This window comes from Symphalangus syndactylus, chromosome 22, assembly GCF_028878055.3.
Source record: "Symphalangus syndactylus isolate Jambi chromosome 22, NHGRI_mSymSyn1-v2.1_pri, whole genome shotgun sequence".
Taxonomy (NCBI): Eukaryota; Metazoa; Chordata; class Mammalia; order Primates; family Hylobatidae; genus Symphalangus; species Symphalangus syndactylus.
Genome location: NC_072444.2, coordinates 38,757,406 through 38,778,913, shown reverse-complemented (window position 1 = coordinate 38,778,913; position 21,508 = coordinate 38,757,406).

Below are 21,508 nucleotides of genomic sequence, written 5' to 3'. Positions count from 1 at the left end.
ATTTCTGTAGAAAGTGCAAGCAGACATTCGGAACACTGTGGGGCCTAGAGTGGAAACTATAATACCTTCAATAAAAAGCTATACAGAACCATTCTGTGAAACTACTTTCTGATCTGTGCATTCAGCAGACAGAGTTGAACCTTACTTTTATTGAGCAGGTTTGAAACACTCTTTCTGTAGAAACTGCAAGTGGACAGTCAGAGCGCTAAGGTGCCTATAGTGGAAAAAGGAATATCTTCAAATAAAAACTACACAGAAGCATTCTGTGAAATTTGTTTCTGATCTGTGCATTCCACTAACAGAGTTGAATCTTAATTTGATTGAGCTGTTCTGAAACACTCTTTCTGTAGAAACCGCAAGCAGACATTCATAGCGCTCAGGGCCCTACAGTGGAAAAAGGAATATCTTCAAATACAAACTACACAGAAGCATTCTGTGAAACTTTCTGATCTGTGCATTCATCTAAGAGAGTTCAACCTGACTTTTGTTGGAAGTTTTCTGAAACACTCTTTCTGTAGAAACTGCAAGGGGACATTCAGAGCTCTACAGGGCCTACAGTGGAAAAAGGAATATCTTCAAATAAAAACTACACAGAAGCATTCAGTGAAACTTATTTCTGATCAGTGCATGCAACTAACAGAGTTGAACCTTGATTTTAATTGAGCAGGTCTGAAACACTCTTTCTGTAGAAACTGCAAGTGGACATTTGGAGCGCTAAGGGGCCAACAGTGGAAAAAGGAATATCTTCAAATTAAAATTACACAGAAGCATTCTGTGAAACTCATTTCTGATCTGTGAATTCAACTAACAGATTTAAAACTTACTATTGATTGAGCAGGTCGGAAAAACACTTTCGTACAAACTGCAAGCAGTCATTTAGAGCGCTAAGAGGCATATTAGAGGAAAAAGGAATATCTTCAAATAAAAACTACACAGAAGCATTCTGTGAAACTTCTTTCTGATCTGTGCATGCAACTAACAGAGTTGAACCTTACTTTTGATTGAGCAGGTCGGAAACACACTGTCTGCAGAAACTGCAAGCGGACATTCGGAACGTAAGGGGACTATAGTGGAAAAAGGAATATCTTCAAATTAAAACTACACAGAAGCATTCTGTGAAACTTCCTTCTGATCTGTGCATTCAACTAACAGAGTTGAAACATACTTTTGATTGAGGAGTTCTGAAACACTCTTTCTATAAAAACTGCATGTGGACATTCGGAGTGCAAAGGGGAATAAAGTGGAAAAGGGAATATCTTCCAATAAAAACTACACAGAAGCATTGTGTTAAACTTCTTTCTGACCTGTGCATTCAACTAACAGAGTTGAACCTTACTTTTGAATTAGGAATTCTGAGACACTCTTTCTGTAGAAACTGCAAGGGGACATTCGCAGCGCTAAGGGGCCTATAGTGGAAAAAGGAATGTCTTCATATAAAAACTACACAGAAGCATTCTGGGAAAATTCTTTCTGATCTATGCATTCAACTAAGAGAGTTGAACCTAACTTTTGATGTAGGAATTCTGAAAACCTTTTTCTGTAGAAACTGCAAGGGGGCATTCGGAGAGCTAAGGGGTCAAAAGTGGAAAAAGGAATATCATCAAATAAAGACTACACAGAAGCATTCTGTGAAACTTCTTTCTGATCTGTGCATTCAAATGACAGGGTTGAACCTTACTTTTGATTGAGCAGTTCTGAAACACTCTTTCATAGAAACTGCAAGCGGTCAGTTAGAGCGCGAATTGGCATATAGAGGAAAAAGGAATATCTTCATATAAAAACTACACAGAAGCATTCTGTGAAACTTCTTTCTGATCTGTGCATGCAACTAACAGAGTTGAACCTTACTTTTGATTGAGGAGTTCTGAAAAACTCTTTCTGTAGAAACTGCAAGCGGATATTCGGAGCGCTAAGGGGTCTATAGTGGAAAAAGGAATATCATCATATAAAAACCACACAGAAGCATTCTGTGAAACACCTTTCTGATCTGTGCATTCAACTAACAAGGTTGAACCTAACTTTTGATTGAGCAGTTCTGAAACACTGTATCTGTAGAAACTGCAAGGGGACATTCGGAGCGCTAAGGGGCCTATAGTGGAAAAAGGAATATCTTCAAATAAAAGCTACACAGAAGCTTTCTGTGAAACTCCTTTCTGATCTGTGCATTCAACTAACAGAGTTGAATCTTACTTTTGATTGAGGAGTTCTTAAATACTCTTTCAGTAGAAACTGGGAGCTTACATTCAGCGCGCTAAAGGGCGTAGAGTGGAAAAAGGAATATCTTCAAATTAAAACTACACAGAATCATTATGTGAAACGTCCTTCTCATCTGTGCATTCAACTAACAGAGGTGAGCCATACTTTTTATTGAGGAGTTCTGAAACACTCCATCTGTAGAAACTGCAAGTTGACATTAGGTGTGCTAACGGGCCTATAGTGGAAAAAGGAATACCTTCAAATAAAAACTACACAGAAATATTCCATGAAACTTCTTTCGGATCTGTGCATTCAACTAACAGTGTTGAACCTTACTTTTGATTGCGGAGTTCTGAAATAATCCTTCAGTAGAAACTGCAAGCGGACATTCAGAGCGCTAGGGGTCCTATAGTGGAAAAGGGAATATCTTCAAATAAAAACTACACAGAAGCATTTTGTCAAACTTCCTTCTGATCTGTGCATTCAAACAACAGAGTTGAAAATTACTTTTGATTGAGCAGTTCTGAAACACTCTTTCTGTAGAAACTGCAAGCGGACATTCGGAGCACTTAGGGGCCTATAGTGGATAAAGGAATATCTTCAAATAAAAAATACACAGAAGTTTCTGTGAAGCTACTTTCTGATCTGTGCATTCAACTAAGAGGGTTGAAAGTTACTTTTGGTTGAGGAGTTCTAAAACACTCTTTCGGTAGAAACTACAAGCGGACTTTCGGAGCACTAAGGGGCCTATAGTGGAAAAAGAATATCTTCAAATAAAAACTATACAAAAGCATTCTGTAAAACGTATTTCGATATGTGCATTAAACTACCAGAGTTGAATCTTACTTTTGATTGAGCTGTTCTGAAACACTCTTTCTGTAGAAATTGCAAGCGGACAATCGGAGCGATAAGGGATCTATACTGGGAAAAGGAATATCTTGAAATAAAAAGTACACAGAAGCATTCTGTGAAACTTCTTTCTGATCTATGCTTTCAACTAGGAGAGTTGAAACTAACATTTTACTGAACAGTTCTGAAACACTCTTTCTGTAGAAACTGCAAGCAGACATTCGGTGCGCTAAGGGGTCTATAGTGGATAAAGGAATATCTTCAAATAAAAACTACACAGAAGCATTCTGTGAAACTTCTTCCTGATCTGTGCATTCAAATAACAGAGTTGAAACTTACTTCCGATTGCGCAGGTCTTAAACACTCTTTCTGTTGAAACAGCAAGCTGACATTTGGAGCGCTAAGGGGCCTATAGTGGATAAAGGAATATCTTCAAATAAAAACTACACAGAAGCATTCTGTGAAACTACTTTCTGATCTGTGCATTCATCTAAGAGAGTTCAACCTGACTTGTGATTGAGGATTTTGGAAACACTCTTTCTGTAGAAACTGCAAGCGGACATTCAGAGCGCTAAATGGCCTATAGTGGAAAAAGGAATATCTTCAAAAAAAACTTCACAGAAGCATTCTGTGAAACTTCTTTCTGATCTATGCATTCAACTAACAGAGTTGAAACTTACTTTTGATTGAGCAGTTATGAAACACTCTTTCTGTAGAAACTGCAAGGGGACATTCATTGGGCTAAGGGGCCAACAGTGGAAAAAGGAATATCTTCAAATAAAAACTACACAGAAGCCTTCTGTGAAACTCTTTTCTCATCTGCGCATTCAACTAACAGAGTTAAATCTTACTATTGATTGAGCAGGTCTGAAAAACTCTTTCTATAGAAACTGCAAGCGGAGATTCAGAGCGCTACAGGGCCTATAGTGGAAAAAGGAATATCTTTAAATAAAAACTACACGGAAGCATTCTGTGAAACTTATTTCTGATGTCTGCATGCAAATAACAGTTGAACCTTACTTTTGATTGAGCAGGTCTGAAACACTCTTTCTGTAGAAACTGCAAGTGGACATTCGGAGCGCTAAGTGGCCAATAGTGGAAAAAGAAATATCTTCAAATAAAAACTAAACGGAAGCATTCTGTGAAACTCTTTTCTAATCTGTGCATTCAATTAACAGATATAAAACTTACTATTGATTTAGCAGGTCTGAAGAACTCTTTTTGTAGAAACTGCAAGCGGACATTCGGAGCGCTAAGGTGCCTATAGTGGAAAAAGGAATATCTTCAAATAAAAACTTCACAGAATCATTCCGTGAAACTTCTTTCTGATCTGTGCGTTCAACTAACAGAGTTGAACCTTACTTTTGATTGAGCAGTTCGGAAAAACACTTTCTGTAGAAACTGCAAGTGGACATTCGGTGCGCAAAGGGGCCAATAGAGGAAAAAGGAATATCTTCAAATAAAAATTACACAGAAGCCTTCTGTGAATCTCTTTTCTCATCTGTGCATTCAACTAACAGAGTTAAAACTTACTATTGATTGAGCAGGTCAAAAACACTCTTTCTGTAGAAACTGCATGCCGATATTCAGAGCGCTACAGGCCCTATAATGGAAAAAGGAATATCTTCAAATAAAAACTACACGGAAGCATTCTGTGAAACTTATTTCCGATCTGTGCATGAAACTAACAGAGTTGAACCTTACTTTAGATTGAGCAGGTCTGAAACTCTCTTTCTGTAGAAACTGCAAGCACACATTCGGAGCGCTAAGGGGCCTCTAGTGGAAAAAGGAATATCTTCAAATAAACACTACACAGAACATTCTGTGGAACTACTTTCTGATCTGTGCATTCAACTAACAGACTTGAAACTTACTTTTCATTGAGCAGGTCTCAAACACACTTTCTGTAGAAACGCAGAGTGGACACTCAGAGCGCAAAGGGCCTACAGTGGAAAAAGGAATATCTTCAAATAAAAACTACACAGAAGCATTCTGTGAAACTTCTTTCTGATCTGTTCATTTGACTAACAGAGTTGAACCTTACTTTTAATTGAGGATTTCTGAAACACTCCTTCTGTAGAAAGAGCAAGCGGATATTCGGAACACTGTGGGACCTATAGTGGAAACAGTAATATCTTCAATAAAAAGCTATACAGAAGCATTCTGTGAAACTTCTTTCTGATCTGTGCAATCAGCTGACAGAGTTGAACCTTACTTTTATTGTGCAGGTCTGAAACACTCTTTCTGTAGAAACTGCAAGCAGACAATCAGAGTGCTAAGGGGCCTATAGTGGAAAAAGGAATATCTTCAAATAAAAATTACACAGAAGCATTCTGTGAGATTTGTTTCTGATCTGTGCATTCCACTAACAGAGTTGAACCTTACCTTGATTGAGCCGTTCTGAAGCACTCTTTCTGCAGAAACTGCAAGCGGATTTTCGGAGCGCTAAGTGGACTATAGTGGAAAAAGAAATATCTTCAAATTAAAACTAGACAGAAGCATTCTGTGAAACTTCCTTCTGATCTGTGCATTCAACTAACAGAGTTGAAACATACTTTTGATTGAGGAGTTCTGAATAACTCCTTCTGTAAAAACTGCACGTGGACATTCGGAGCTCAATGGGGAATAAAGTGGAAAAAGGAATATCTTCAAATAAAACCTACACAGAAGCATTGTGTTAAACTTCTTTCTCATCTGTGCATTCAACTAACAGAAATGAACCTTACTTTTGATTTAGGAATTCTGAGACACTCTTTCTGTAGAAACTGCAAGGGGACATTCGGAGCGCTAAGGGACCTAAAGTGGAAAAAGGAATGTCTTCATATAATAACTACACAGAAGCATCCTGGGAAACTTCTTCCTGTTCTGTGCATTCAACTAACAGAGTTGAACCTTACTTTTGATTCAGGAGTTCTGAAACACTCTTTCTGTAGAAACTGCAAGTGGACGTTCGCAGCGCTAAGGGGCCTACAGTGGAAAAAGGAATATCTTCAAATAAAAAATACACAGAAGCATTCTGTGAAACCTATTTCTGATCCGTGCATGCAAATAACAGAGTTGAACCTGACTTTTGATTGAGCAGGTCTGAAACACACTTTCTGTAGAAACTGCAAGTGGATATTCGGAGCGCTAAGGGGCCAATAGTGGAAAAAGAAATATCTTCAAATAAAAACTACACAGAAGCATTCTGTGAAACTCTTTTCTGATCTGTGCTTTCAACTAACAGATTTAAAACTTACTATTGATTTAGCAGGTCTGAAAAACACTTTTTGTTGGAACTGCATGCGGACATTCGGAGCGCTAAGGTACCTATAGTGGAAAAAGGAATATCTTCAAATAAAAACTTCACAGAAGCATTCTGTGAAACTTCTTTCTGATCTTAGCGTTCAACTGAGTTGAACCTTACTTTTGATTGAGCAGTTCTGAAAAACTCTTTCTGTAGAAACTGCAAGTGGACATTCAGTGCGCAAAGGGGCCAATAGTGCAAAAAGGAATATCTTCAAATAAAAACTACACAGAATCATTCTGTGAATCTCTTTTCTCATCTGTGCATTCAATTAACAGAGTTAAAACTTACTATTGATTGAGCAGGTCTGAAACACTCTTTCTGGAGAAACTGCGTGCCCACATTCAGAGCGCTACAGGCCCTATAATGGAAAAAGGAATATCTTCAAATAGAAACTACACAGAAGCATTCTGTGAAACTTATTTCCAATCTGTGCAAGAAACTCACAGAGTTGAACATTACTTTAGATTGAGCAGGTCTGAAACTCTCTTTCTGTAGAAACTGCAAGCGCACATTCGGAGTGCTAAGGGGCCTGTAATGGAAAAAGGAATATCTTCAAATAAAAACTACACAGAACATTCTGTGAAACTACTTTCTGATCTGTGCATTCAACTAAACGACTTGAAACTTACTTTTGATTGAGCAGGTCTAAAACACAATTTCTGTAGAAACGCCACGCGGAAATTCAGAGCGCTAAGGGCCTACAGTGGAAAATGGAATATCTTCAAATAAAAACTACACAGAAGCATTCTGTGAAACTTCTTTCTGTTCTGTGCATTCGACTAACAGAGTCGAACCTTACTTTTGATTGAGGAGTTCTGAAACACTCTTTCTGTAGAAAGTGCAAGCAGACATTCGGAACAATGTGGAGCCTACAGTGGAAACAGTAATATCTTCAAATAAAAGCTGTACAGAAGCATTCTGTGAAACTTCTTTCTGATCTGTGCATTCAGCTGACACAGTTGAACCTTACTTTTATTGAGCAGGTCTGAGACACTCTTTCTGTAGAAACTGCAAGCGGACATTCAGAGGGCTAAGGGGCCTATAGTGGAAAAAGTAATATCTTCAAATAAAAACTACACAGAAGCATTCTGTGAAATTTGTTTCTGATCTGTGCATTCCACTAACAGAGTTGAAGCTTACTTTTGATTGAGCTGTTCTGAAACACTCTTTCTCTAGAAACTGCAAGTGGACATTCAGTGAGCTAAGGGGCCAATAGTGGAAAAACGAATATCTTCAAATAAAAAGTACACAGAAGCATTCTGTGAAACTCTTTTCTCATCTGTGCATTCAACTAACAGAGGTAAAACTTACTATTGAATGAGCAGGTCTGAAACACTCTTTCTGTAGAAACTGCAAGCGGACATTCAGAGCGCTACAGGGCCTATAGTGGAAAAAGGAATATCTTCAAATAAAAACTACACAGAAGCATTCTGTGAAACTTATTTCTGATCTGTGCATTCAACTAACACAGTTGAAACTTACTTTTGATTTAGGAGTTCTTAAATACTCTTTCAGTAGAAACTGCCAGCAGATATTTGAGCGCTAAGGGGCCTATAGTGGAAAAATGAATATCTTCAAATTAAAACTACACAGAAGCATTATGTGAAACTTCCTTCTAATCTGTGCATTCAGCTAACACAGTTGAACCATACTTTTGATTGAAGAGTTCTGAAACACTCTATCTGTTAAAACTGCAAGTGGACATTCGGTGCGCTAATGGCCAATAGTCGAAAAAGGAATATATCCAAATAAAAACTACACAGAAGCATTCTGTGAAACTTCTTTCTGATTTGTGCATCCAACTAACAGAGTTGAACCTTACATTTGATTGAGCAGTTCTGAAAAACTCTTCCTGTAGAAACTGCAAGCGAACATTCGGAGCGCTAAGGGACTTCTAATGGAAAAAGGAATATCTTCAAATAAAAACTACACAGAACATTCTGTGAAACTACTTTCTGATCTGTGCATTCAACTAACAGACTTGAAACTTACTTTTTATTGAGCAGGTCTGAAGCACACTTTCTGTAAAAACACCAAGCGGACATTCAGAGCCCTAAGGGCCTACAGTGGAAAAGGAAATATCTTCAAATAAAAACTACACAGAAGCATTCTGTGAAACTTCTTTCTGATCTGCGCATTCAACTAACAGAGTTGAACCTTACTTTTGATTGAGGAGTTCTGAAACACTCTTTCTGTGGAGTGCAAGCGGACAGTCAGGACACCATGGGGCCTATAGTGGAAACAGTAATATCTACAATTTAAGCTATACAGAATCATTCTGTTAGACTTCTTCCTTATCTGTGCATTCAGCTAACGGAGTTGAACCTTACCTTTATTGAGCAGGTCTGAATCACTCTTTCTGTTGAAACTGCAAGCGGACATTCAGAGCGCTAAGGGGCCTATAGTGGAAAAAGTAATATCTTCAAATAAAAACTACACAGAACCATTCTGTGAAATTTGTTTCTGATCTGTGCATTCCACTAACAGAGTTTAACTTTACTTTTGATTGAGCTGTTCTGAAACACTCTTTCTGTAGAAACTGCAAGCGGACATTCATAGCGCTCTGGGGCCTATAGTGGAAAAAGGAATATCTTCAAATAAATCTACACAGAAGCATTCTGTGAAACTTCTTTCTGATCTGTGCATGCAACTAACAGAGTTGAAACTTACTTTTGATTCAGCTGGTCTGAAACACTCTTTCTGTGGAAACTGCAAGTGGACTTTCTGAGCGCTAAGGGGCGAATAGTGGAAAAAGGAATATCTTCAAATAAAAACTACACAGAAGCATTCTGTGAAACTTATTTCTGATCTGTGCATTCAACTAACACAGTTGAAACTTACTTTTGATTTAGGAGTTCTTAAATACTCTTTCAGTAGAAACTGCCAGCGGATATTTGAGCGCTAAGGGGCCTATAGTGGAAAAATGAATATCTTCAAATTAAAACTACACAGAAGCATTATGTGAAACTTCCTTCTAATCTGTGCATTCAGCTAACACAGTTGAACCATAATTTTGATTGAAGAGTTCTGAAACACTCTATCTGTTAAAACTGCAAGTGGACATTCTGTGCGCTAATGGCCAATAGTCGAAAAAGGAATATATCCAAATAAAAACTACACAGAAGCATTCTGTGAAACTTCTTTCTGATTTGTGCATTCAACTAACAGAGTTGAACCTTACATTTGATTGAGCAGTTCTGAAAAACTCTTCCTGTAGAAACTGCAAGCGAACATTCGGAGCGCTAAGGGACTTCTAATGGAAAAAGGAATATCTTCAAATAAAAACTACACAGAACATTCTGTGAAACTACTTTCTGATCTGTGCATTCAACTAACAGACTTGAAACTTACTTTTTATTGAGCAGGTCTGAAGCACACTTTCTGTAAAAACACCAAGCGGACATTCAGAGCCCTAAGGGCCTACAGTAGAAAAGGAAATATCTTCAAATAAAAACTACACAGAAGCATTCTGTGAAACTTCTTTCTGATCTGCGCATTCAACTAACAGAGTTGAACCTTACTTTTGATTGAGGAGTTCTGAAACACTCTTTCTGTGGAGTGCAAGCGGACAGTCAGGACACCATGGGGCCTATAGTGGAAACAGTAATATCTACAATTTAAGCTATACAGAATCATTCTGTTAGACTTCTTCCTTATCTGTGCATTCAGCTAACGGAGTTGAACCTTACCTTTATTGAGCAGGTCTGAATCACTCTTTCTGTTGAAACTGCAAGCGGACATTCAGAGCGCTAAGGGGCCTATAGTGGAAAAAGTAATATCTTCAAATAAAAACTACACAGAACCATTCTGTGAAATTTGTTTCTGATCTGTGCATTCCACTAACAGAGTTTAACTTTACTTTTGATTGAGCTGTTCTGAAACACTCTCTGTAGAAACTGCAAGCGGACATTCATAGCGCTCTGGGGCCTATAGTGGAAAAAGGAATATCTTCAAATAAACCTACACAGAAGCATTCTGTGAAACTTCTTTCTGATCTGTGCATTCATCTAAGAGAGCTCAACCTGACTTTTGATTGAAGATTTCTGAAACACTCTTTCTGTAGAAACTGCAAGCGGACATTCGGAGCGCTCAGGTGCCTATAGTGGAGAAAGGAATATCATCAAATAAGAACTTCACAGAAGCATTCTGTGAAACTTCTTTCTGATCTGTGCATTCAACTAACAGAGTTGAACCTTACTTTTATTGAGCAGTTCTGAAACACTCTTTCTGTAGAAACAGCAAGTGGACCTTCCGTGCGCTAAGGGGCCAATAGTGGAAAAAGGAATATCTTCAAATAGAAACTACACAGAAGCATTCTGTGAAACTTATTTCTGATCTGTGCATGCAACTAACAGAGTTGAAACTTACTTTTGATTCAGCTGGTCTGAAACACTCTTTCTGTGGAAACTGCAAGTGGACTTTCTGAGCGCTAAGGGGCGAATAGTGGAAAAAGGAATATTTTCAAATAAAAACTACACCGCAGCATTCTGTGAAACCCTTTTCTCATCTGTGCATTCAACTAACAGATTTAAAACTTAGTATTTATTGAGCAGGTCTGAAAAACGCTTTCTGTGGAAACTGCAAGCGGTCATTCAGAGCGCTAATAGGCATATAGAGGAAAAAGGAATATCTTCAAGTAAAAACTACACGGAAGAATTCTGTGAAACTTCTTTCTGATCTGTGCATGCAACTCACAGAGTTGAACCTTACTTTTGATTGAGCAGGTCTGTAACACACTTTCTGTAGAAACTGCAAGTGGACATTCGGAGCGCTAAGGGGACTATAGTGGAAAAAGGAATATCTTCAAATTAAAACTACACAGAAATATTCTATGAAACTTCCTTCTCATCTGTGCATTCAACTATTACAGTTGAAACATACTTTTGATTGAGGAGTTCTGAAACACTCTTTCTGTAAAAACTGCACGTGGACATTCGGAGCGCAAAGGGGAATAAAGTGGAAAAAGGACTACTTTCAAATAAAAACTATACAGATGCATTCGGTTAAACTTCTTTCTGATCTGTGCATTCAACTAACAGAGTTGAACCTTACTTTTTATTTAGGAGTTCTGAGACACTCATTCTGTAGAAACTGCAAGGGGACATTCAGAGCGCTAAGGGGCCTAAAGTGGAAAAAGGAATGTCTTCATATAAAACCTACACAGATGCATTCGTTGAAACTTCTTCCCATTCCGTGCATTCAACTAACAGAGTTGAACCTTACTTTTGATTCAGGAGTTCTGAGACACTCTTTCTGTAGTAACTGCAAGTGAACATTCGCAGCGCTAAAAGGCCTAGAGTGGAAAAAGGAATATCTTCAAATAAAAACTACACAGAAGCATTCTGTGAAATTTCTTTCTGATCTGTGCATTCAACTAAGAGAGTTGAACCTACATTTTGATGTAGGAATTCTGAAAACCTCTTTCTGTAGAAACCGCAAGGGGGCATTCAGAGCGCTAAGGGGTCTCTAGTGGAAAAAGGAATATCATCAAATAAAAACTACACAGAAGCATTCTGTGAAACTTCTTTCTGATCTGTGCATTCAACTAACACGGTTGAACCTTACTTTTGATTGAGCAATTCTGAAACACTCTTTCTGTAGAAACTGCAAGTGGACATTTGGAGCGCTAAGGGGCCTATAGTGGAAATAGGAATATCTTCAAATAAAAGCTACACAGAATCATTCTGTGAAACTTCTTTCTGATGTGTGCATTCAACTAACAGAGTTGAACCTTACTTTTGATTGAGGATTTCTTAAATACTCTTTCAGTAGAAACTGCCAGTGGACATTTGAGCGCTAAGGGACCTATAGTGGAAAAAGAAATCTCTTCAAATTAAAACTACACAGAAGAATTATGTGAAACTTCATTTTAATCTGTGCATTCAACTAACAGAGTTGAACCATACTTTTGATTAAAGAGTTCTGAAACACTCTATCTGTTAAAACTGCAAGCGGACATTCGGTGCGCTAATGGCCCTATAGTGGAAAAAGTAATATCTCCAAATAAAAACTACACAGAAGCATTCTGTGAAACTTCTTTCTGATTTGTGCATTCAACTAAGAGAGTTGAACCTAACTTTTGACATAGCAATTCTGAAATCCTCTTTCTGTAGAAACTGCAAGCAGACATTCGGAGTGATACGTGGCCAATCGTTGAAATAGGAATAACTTCATATAAAAACTACACAGAAGCATTCTATGAAACTTCTTTCTGATCAGTGCATTCAACTAACAGAGAAGAACATTACTTTTGATTGAGGTATTTTGAAAAACTCTTTCTGTTGAAACTGCAGGTGGACATTTGGAGAGCTACGCGTCCTATCATGGAAACAAGAATATCTTCAAATAAAAACTACACAGAAGCATTCTGTGAAACTACGTTCTTATCTGTGCATTCGACTAAAAGAGTTGAACCTTACTTTTGGTTGAGGAGTTTCAAAATACTCTTTCTGTAGAAACTGCAAGTGGACATTTTGTGCGCTACACGGCATTCCGTGGTAAAAGGAATATCTTCAAATAAAAACTACACATAAGTATTCTATGAAACTTCTTTCTGATCTGTGCATTCGACTAACAGAGTTCAATCTTACTTTTGATTGAGGAGTTTTGACACACTCTTTCTGTAGAAACTGCTAGTGGATATTTTCAGCGCTTCGTGGCCTATCTTGGATAAAGGAATATCTTCAAACAAAAACTACACAGCTGCATTCTGTTAAACTGCTTTCCGATCTGTACATTTAACTAACAGAGTTGAAACTTACTTTTGATTGAAGAGTTTTGAAAAACTCTTTCTGTAAAAACTGCAAGGGGACATTTGGAGCGCTACGTGGAATCTCGTGGAAAAAGGAATATCTTCAAAAAAGAACTTCACTGAAGCATTCTGTGAAACTTCTTTCTGATCTGTGCATTCGACTTACAGAGTGGAACCTTACTTTTGATTGAGGAGATTTGAAACACTCTTTCTGTAGAAACTGCAAGTGGACATTTGGAGCGCTACGCGGCCTATTGTGGATAAAGGAATATCTTCAAATAAAAACTACACAGAAGCATTCTGTGAAACTTCTTTCTGATCTGTTCATTCAACTAACAGGGTTGAACCTTTGTTTTGATTGAGCAGTTTTGAAACACTCTGTAGAAACTGAAACTGGACTCTTGCAGCGCCATGCGGACTATCGTGGAAAAAGGAATAACTTCAAATAAAAACTAAACAGATGCATTCTGTGAAACATTTTTCCGATCTGTGCATTCAACTAACAGAGTTGAACCTTACTAATGATTGAGGAATTTTGAAACACTCCTTTTGTAGGAACTGCCAGTGGACATTTGGAGCCCTACACCACCTACTGTGGAAAAAGGAATATCTTCATATAGAAACTACACAGAAGCATTCTGTGAAACTTCTTTCTCATCTGTGCATTCAACTAACAGAGTTGAGAATTTCTTTTGATTGAGGACTTTTGAAACTCATATTCTATTGAAACTGCAAGTGGACATTAGGAGCGCTAATTACCCTAGAGTAGAAAAACGAATATCTTCAAATAAAAACTACACAGAACCATTATGTGAAACTTCTTTCTGATCTGTGCATTCAACTAACTGAGTTGAACCTTACTTTTGATTGAGGAGTTCTGAAACACTCTTTCTGTAGAAACTGCAAGTGTACATTCAGAGCACTAAGGGGCCTATAGTGGAAAAAGGACTATCTACAAAGGAATCTACACAGAAGCATTTTGTGAAACTTCCTCCTGATATGTGAATTCAACTAACAGTGTTGAACGTTACTTTTGATAGAGGAGTTCTGAAACACTCTTTCGGTAGAAACTGCAGGCGGACATTTGGAGCGTTAAGGGGTCTATACCGGCAAAAGGAATATCTTCAAATAAAAACTACACAGAAGCATTCTGTGAGAATTCTTTCTGATCTGTGCATTCAACTAACAGAGTTGAACCTTACTTTGGATAGAGCAGTTTTGAAATAGCCTTTGTGCAGAAACTGCCAGCAGACATTCAGTGCGCTAAAGGGCCTATAGTGGAAAAAGGAATACCTTCAAATAAAAACTACACAGAAGCATTAAGTGAAACATCCTCCTGATATGTGCATTCCAATAACAGAGTTGAACCTTATTTTTGATTGAATAGTTCTGAAACACTCTTTCTGTAGAAAATGCAAGCGGACATTCGGAGCGCTCATGGGCCTACGGTGAAAAAGGAATATCTTCAAATAAAAACTACACAGAAGCCTTCGGTGAAACTTCTTTCCGATCTGTGCATTCAACTAACAGAGTTGAAACTTACTTTTCATTGAGCAGTTCTTAAACACTCTCTCTGTAGAAATTGAAGTGCACATTCAGAGCGCAAAGCAGCCTACAGTGGAAAAAGGAATATCCTCAAATAAAAACTACAGAGAAGCATTCTGTGATACTTCTTTCTGATCTGTGCATTCAACTAACAGAGTTGAACCTTACTTTTGATAGAGGAATTCTGAAAAACTCTTTTAGAAACTTCCAGCCAACATTCGGAGCACTAATATGCCTATAGTGGAAAAAGGAGTATCTTCAAATAAAAACTACACAGAAGCATTCTATGAAACTACTTTCTGATCTGTGCATTCAACTAACAGGGTTGAAACTTTCTTTTGATTGAGCAGGTCTGAAACCCTCTTTCTGTAGAAACTGCAAGCAGACATTCAGAGCGCTAAGGGCCAATAGTGGAAAAAGGAATATCTTCAAAGAAAAACTACACAGGAGCATTCTGTGAAACTTCTTTCTGATCTGTGCATTCAACTAACAGAGATGAACATTACTTTTGATTGAGGAGTTCTGAAACACTCTTTCTGAAGAAACTGCAAGTGGATAATCGGAGAGCTAAGGGGCCTATAGTGGTAAAAGTAATATCTTGAAATAAAAACAACACTGAAGCATTCTATGAAAGCTCTTACTGATCAGTGCATTCTACTAACAGAGTTGAACCTTACTTTTGATTGAGGAGATCTGAAACACATTTTTGTAGAAACTGCAAGCAGACATTCAGAGCGCTAAGGGGCCTAGAGTGGAAAAATAAATATCTTCATATAAACACTACACATAAGCATTCTGTGAAACTTCCTTCTGATCTGTGCATTCAACTAACAGAGTTGAACCTTACTTTTGATTGTGGAGTTCTGAAACACTCTTTCTGTTAGAACTTCATGTGGACAATCGGAGCGCTAAGGGCCCTATAGTGCAAAAAGGAATATCTTCAATTAAAAACTACACAAAAATATTCTGTGAAACTTGTTTCTGATCTGTGCATTCAACTAACAGAGGTGAACCTTACTTTTGATTGAAGAGTTCTGAAACACCATTTCTGTAGAAACTGAAAGCAGACAATTGAAGCGCTAAGGGGCCTACAGTGGAAAAAGGAATATCTACAAATAAAAACTACACAGAAGCATTCTGTGAAACTTTTTTATATTCTGTGCATTGAACTCACAGATTTCAACCTAACTTTTGAATGAGCAGTTCTGAAACACTCTTTCTGTAGAAACTGGAAGCGGACACAGGGAGCGCTAAGGGACCAACAGCAGAAAAAGTAATATCTCCAAATAAAAACTACGCAGAAGCATACTGCGAAACTTCTTTCTGATCTGTGCATTCAACTAACAGAGTTGAACCTTACTTTTGATTTAGCAGTTCTGAAACACTCTTTCTGTAGAAACTGCATGTGGACATTCGGAGCGCTATGGGGCCTATAGTGGAAAAAGGAATACCTCCAAATAAAAATTACACAGGACCATTCTGTGAAACTTCTTTCTGATCTGTGCATTCAACTAACAGAGTTGAACCTTACTTTTGGTTCAGCAGTTCTGAAACACTCTTTCTGTAGAAACTGCAAGAGGACAATCGGAAGGCTAAGGGGCCCATAGAGGAAAAAAATATTTTCAAATAAAAACTACACAGAAGCATTCTGTGAAACTCCTTTGTGATCTATGAAATCAACTAACACAGTTGAAACTTACTATTGGTTGAGGAGTTCTGAAACACTCTTTCTGTAGAAACTGCAAACGGACATTTGGAGCGGTAAGGGGCCTATAGTGGAAAAAGGAATATCTTCATAGAAAAACTACACAGAAGCATACTGCGAAACTTCATACTGTTCTGTCCATTCAACTAACAGAGTTGAACCTTACTTTTCTTTGAGCAGTTCTGAAACACTCTTTCTGTAGAGACTGCAAGTAGACATTCGGAGCGCTAAGGAGCCAACAATGAGAAAAGGAATATCTTCAAAAAAAAAGTACACAGAAACATTCTGTGAAACTTTTTCCTGCTCTGTGCATTCAACTAACAAAGCTGAACTTTACTTCTGCTTGAGCAGTTCTGAAAAAATCTTTCTGTAGAAACTGCAAGTGGACATTCGGAGCGCTAAGGGGCCTATAGGGGAGAAAGGAATATCTTCAAATAAAAACTACAAGAAGCATTCTGTGAAACTTCTTTCTGTTCTGTGCATTCAACTAACAGAGTTGAAGCTTATTTTCACTGAGCAGTTCTGAAACACCCTTTCTGTACAAACTGCAAGTGGACATTCAGAGCGCTAAGGGGCCTATAGTGGAAAAAGGAATATCTTCAAATAAAAACGACAGAGAAGCATTCTGTGAAACTTCTTTATGTTCTGTGCATTCAACTAACAGAGTTGAAGCTTATTTTCACTGAGCAGTTCTGAAACACTCTTTATGTAGAAAGTGAAAGTGGACATTCAGAGCGCTAATGGGCCTATAGTAGAAAAAGGAGTATCTTCAAATAAAACCAACACATAACCATTCTGTGAAAGTTATTTTTGTTCTGTGCATTCACCTACAGAGTTGAACCTTACATTTGATGGAGCAGTTCTGAGACACTCTATCTGTATGTACTGCAAGGGCACATTCAGAGCGCTAAAGTGACTATACTGGAAAAAGGAATATCTTCAAATAAAAACCACACAGAATCATTCTGTGAAGCTACTTTCTGTTCTGTGCATTCAACTAACAGAGTTGAAACTTACTTTTCATTGAGCAGTTCAGAAACACTCTTTCTGTATAAACTGCACGGGGAAAGTCAGAGCGCTAAGGAGCCTAACGTGGAAAAAGCAATATCTTCAAATAAAACTACACAGAAGCATTCTGCGAAACTTCTTTCTGTTCTGTGCATTCAACTAACAAAGTTGAACATTACTTTTGATTGAGCAGTTGCGAAACACACTTTCTTTCGAACCTGCAAGTGGACATACGGAGCACTACAGGGCCAATAGTGGAAAAAGGGCTATGCTCAAATAAAAACTACACAGAAGCATTCTGTGAAACAGCTTTCTGTTCTGTGCATGCAACTTTCAGAGTTGAAGGTTACTTTTAATTGACCAGTTCTGAAATACTCTTTCTGTAGACACTGCAAGCGGACATTCGGAGCGATTAGGGGCCTATAGTGGCAAAAGGAATATCTTCAAATAAAAACTACACAGAAGCATTCTGTGAAACTTCTTTCACTTCTTTGCATTCAACTAACAGCATTGAAGCTTACTTTTGGTTGAGCAGTTCTGTAACACTCCTGTAGAAATTGCAAGTGGACAGTAAGAGGGCTAAGAGGCCTATGGTGGAAAAAGGAATATCTTCAAATAAAAACTACACAAAAGCATTCAGTGAAACTTCTTTCTGTTCTGTGCATTCAACTAACAGAGTTGAAGCTTACTTTTGATTGAGCAGTTCTGAAACACTCTTTCTCTGGAAACTGCAAGAGGACATTTTGAGGTGTCAAGGGACTATAGTGGAAAAAGGAATATCTTCAAATAAAAACAACACAGAAACATTCTGTGAAACTACTATCTGTTCTGTGCATTCAACTAACAGAGTTGAAGCTTACTTTTGATTGATCAGTTCTGAAACACTCTTTCTGTAGAAAGTGCAAGTGGACATTCGGAGCGCCAAGTGGCCTGTAGTGGAAAAAGGAATATCTTGAAATAAAAACAACACAGAAGCATTCTGTGAAACCTCTTTCTGTTCTGTGCATTCAACTAACAGAGTTGAAGCTTACTTCTGATTGAGCAGTTTTGAAACAATCTTTCTTTAGCAACTGCAAGTGGATATTCGGAGCGCTAAAGGGCCTACTGTGGAAAAAGGAATATCTTCAAATAAAAACTACACAGAAGCATTTCGTGAAACTTCTTTCTCTTCTGTGCATTCAACTAACAGAGTTGAAGCTTCCTTTTGATTGAGCAGTTCTGAAACACTCTTTTTGTAGAAACTGCAAGTGGACATTTGGAGCACTACGGGGCCTATACTGGTAAAAGGAGTATGCTCAAATAAAAACTACACAGAAGCATTATGTGAAACTTCTTTGTCTTCTGTGCATTCAACTAGCATAGTTGAAATTTACTTTTGATTCACCAGTCCTGATACACTCTTTCTGTAGAAACTGCAAGCAGACATTCGGAGCAATTAGGGGCCTTCAGTGGCAAAAGGAATATCTTCCAATAAAAACTACACAGAAGCATTCTGTGAAACTTCTTTCTGTTCTTTGCATTCAACTAACAGAGTTGAAGCTTACTTTTGGTTGAGCAGTTCTGAAACACGCTTTCTGTAGAAACAGCAAGTGGACAGTCAGAGGGCTAAGAGGCCTATGGTGGAAAAAGGAAAAACTTCAAATAAAAAATACACAGAAGGATTCTGTGAAAATTCTTTCTGTCCTGTACATTCAACTAACAGAGTTGAAGCTTACTTTTGTTTGAGCAGTTCTTAAACACTCTTTCTGTAGAAAGGCAAGTGGATATTTGGAGGTGTCAGGGGCCTACAGTGTAAAAAGGAATATCTTCAAATAAAAAATACACAGAAGGATTCCGGAAACTTCTTTCTGTTCTATGCATTCAACTAACACAGTTGAAGCTTACTTTTGATTGAGCAGTTCTGAAACACTCTTTCTGTAGAAACTGCAAGTGGATATTCAGAGCGTTACGGGGCCTGTATTGGAAAAAGGAATATCTTCAAATAAAAACTACACAGAAAGTTTCTGTGAAACTCCTTTCTGTTCTGTGCATTCAACTAACAGAGTTGAAGCTTACTTTTGATTGAGCAGTTCTGAAAAACTCTTTCTGTAGAAAATGCAATTGGATATTCGGAGGGCCATGCGGCCTCTAGTGGAAAAAGGAATATCCTCAAATAAAAATTACACAGAAGCATTCTGTGAAACTCCTTTCTGTTCTGTGCATTCAACTAACAGAGTTGAAGCTTACTTTTGATTGAGTAGTTCGAAAATCTCTTTCTGTAGAAACTGCAAGTGGACGTTCGGAGCACTCAGAGGCCTATAGTGGAAAAAGGAATATCTTCAAATAAAAACTACACAGAAGCATTCTGTGAAACTTCTTTCTGTTCTGTGCATTCAACTAACAGAGTTGAAGCTTACTTTTGATTGAGCACTTCTGAAACACTATTTTTGTAGAAAGTGCAAGTGGACATTTGGAGAGCTAAGAACCCTATAGTGGAAAAAGGAATATCTTCAAATAAAAACTACACAGAAGCATTCTGTGAAACTTCTTTCTGTTCTGTGCATTCAACTAACAGAGTTGAAGCTTACTTTTGATTGAGCAGTTCTGAAACACACTTTCTGTATAAACTGCAAGTGGACATTCACTGCGCAATGTGGCGTATTGTGGAAAAAGGAATATCCTCAAATAAAAACTACACAGAAACTTTCTGTGAAACTCCTTTCTGTTCTGTGGATTCAACTAACAGAGTTGAAGCTTACTTTTGATTGAGCACTTCTGAAACACTCTTTCTGTAGAAAGATCAAGTGGACATTTTGAGGTCTCAGGGGCCTATAGTGGAAAAATAAATATCTTCAAATAAAAACTACACAGAAGCATTCTGTGAAACTACTTTCTGTTCTGCGCATTCAACTAACCAAGTTGAAGCTTACTTTTAATTGAGCAGTTCTGTAACACTCTTTCTGTAGAAACTGCAAGTGGACACTTGGAGCGCTAAGGGGCCTATAGTGGAAAAAGGAATATCTTGAAATAAAAACTACACAGAAGCATTCTGTGAAACTTCTTTCTGGTCTGTGCATTCAACTTTCAGAGTTGAAAGTTACTTTTAATTGACCAGTTCTGAAATACTCTTTCTGTAGGAACTGCAAGTGGACATTCGGAGCGATTAGGGGCCTATATTGGCAAAAGGAATATCTTCAAATAAAAGCTACAAAGAAGCCTTCTGTGAAAATTCTTTCTGTTCTTTTCTTTCAGCCAACAGAGTTGAACTTTACTTTTGGTTGAGCAGTCCTGAAACACTCTTTCTGTAGAAACTGCAAGTGGACAATCAGAGAGTTAAGGGGCCTATAGTGGAAAAAGGAATATCTTCAAATAGAAACTACACAGAAACATTCTGTGAAACTTCTTTCTGTTCTGTGCATTCAACTAACAGATTTGAAGTTTCCTTTTGATTCAGCCGTTCTGAAACACTATTTCTGTAGTAAATACAAGTGGACATTTGGAGGGGGAAGAAGCCGATAGTGGAAAAAGGAATATCTTCAAATCAAAACTACACAGAAGCATTCTGTGAAACTTCTTTTCGTTCTGTGCATTCAACTAACAGATTTGAAGCTTACTTTTGATTGAGCAATTCTGAAACACACTTTCTGGAGAAATTGCAAGTGGACATTCGCTGCGCTACGGGGCGTATAGTGGAAAAAGGAATATCCTCAACTAAAAACTACACAGAAATTTTCTGTGACGTTCTTTTCTTTTCTGTGCATTCAACTAACAGAGTTGAAGCTTACAGTTGATTGACCTGTTCTGAAACACTCATTCTGTAGAAACTGAAAGCAGACATTCAGAGCAATTAGGGGCATATAGTGGCAAAAGGATTATCTTCAAATAAAAACTACACAGAAGCACTCTGTGAAACTTCTTTCTGTTCTGTGCATTCAACTAACTGAGTTGAAGCTGTCTTTTGGTTGAGCAGTTCATAAACACTCTTTCTGTAGAAACTGCAAGTGGAGATTGAGAGGGCTAAGAGGCCTATGGTGGAAAAAGGAATATCTTCAAACAAAAACTACACAGAAGCATTCTGTGAAACTTCTTTCTGTTCTGTGCATTCAACTAACAGAGTTGAGGCTTACTTTTGATTGAGCAGTTCTGGAACACTCTTTCTGTAGAAACTGCATGTGGATATTCGGAG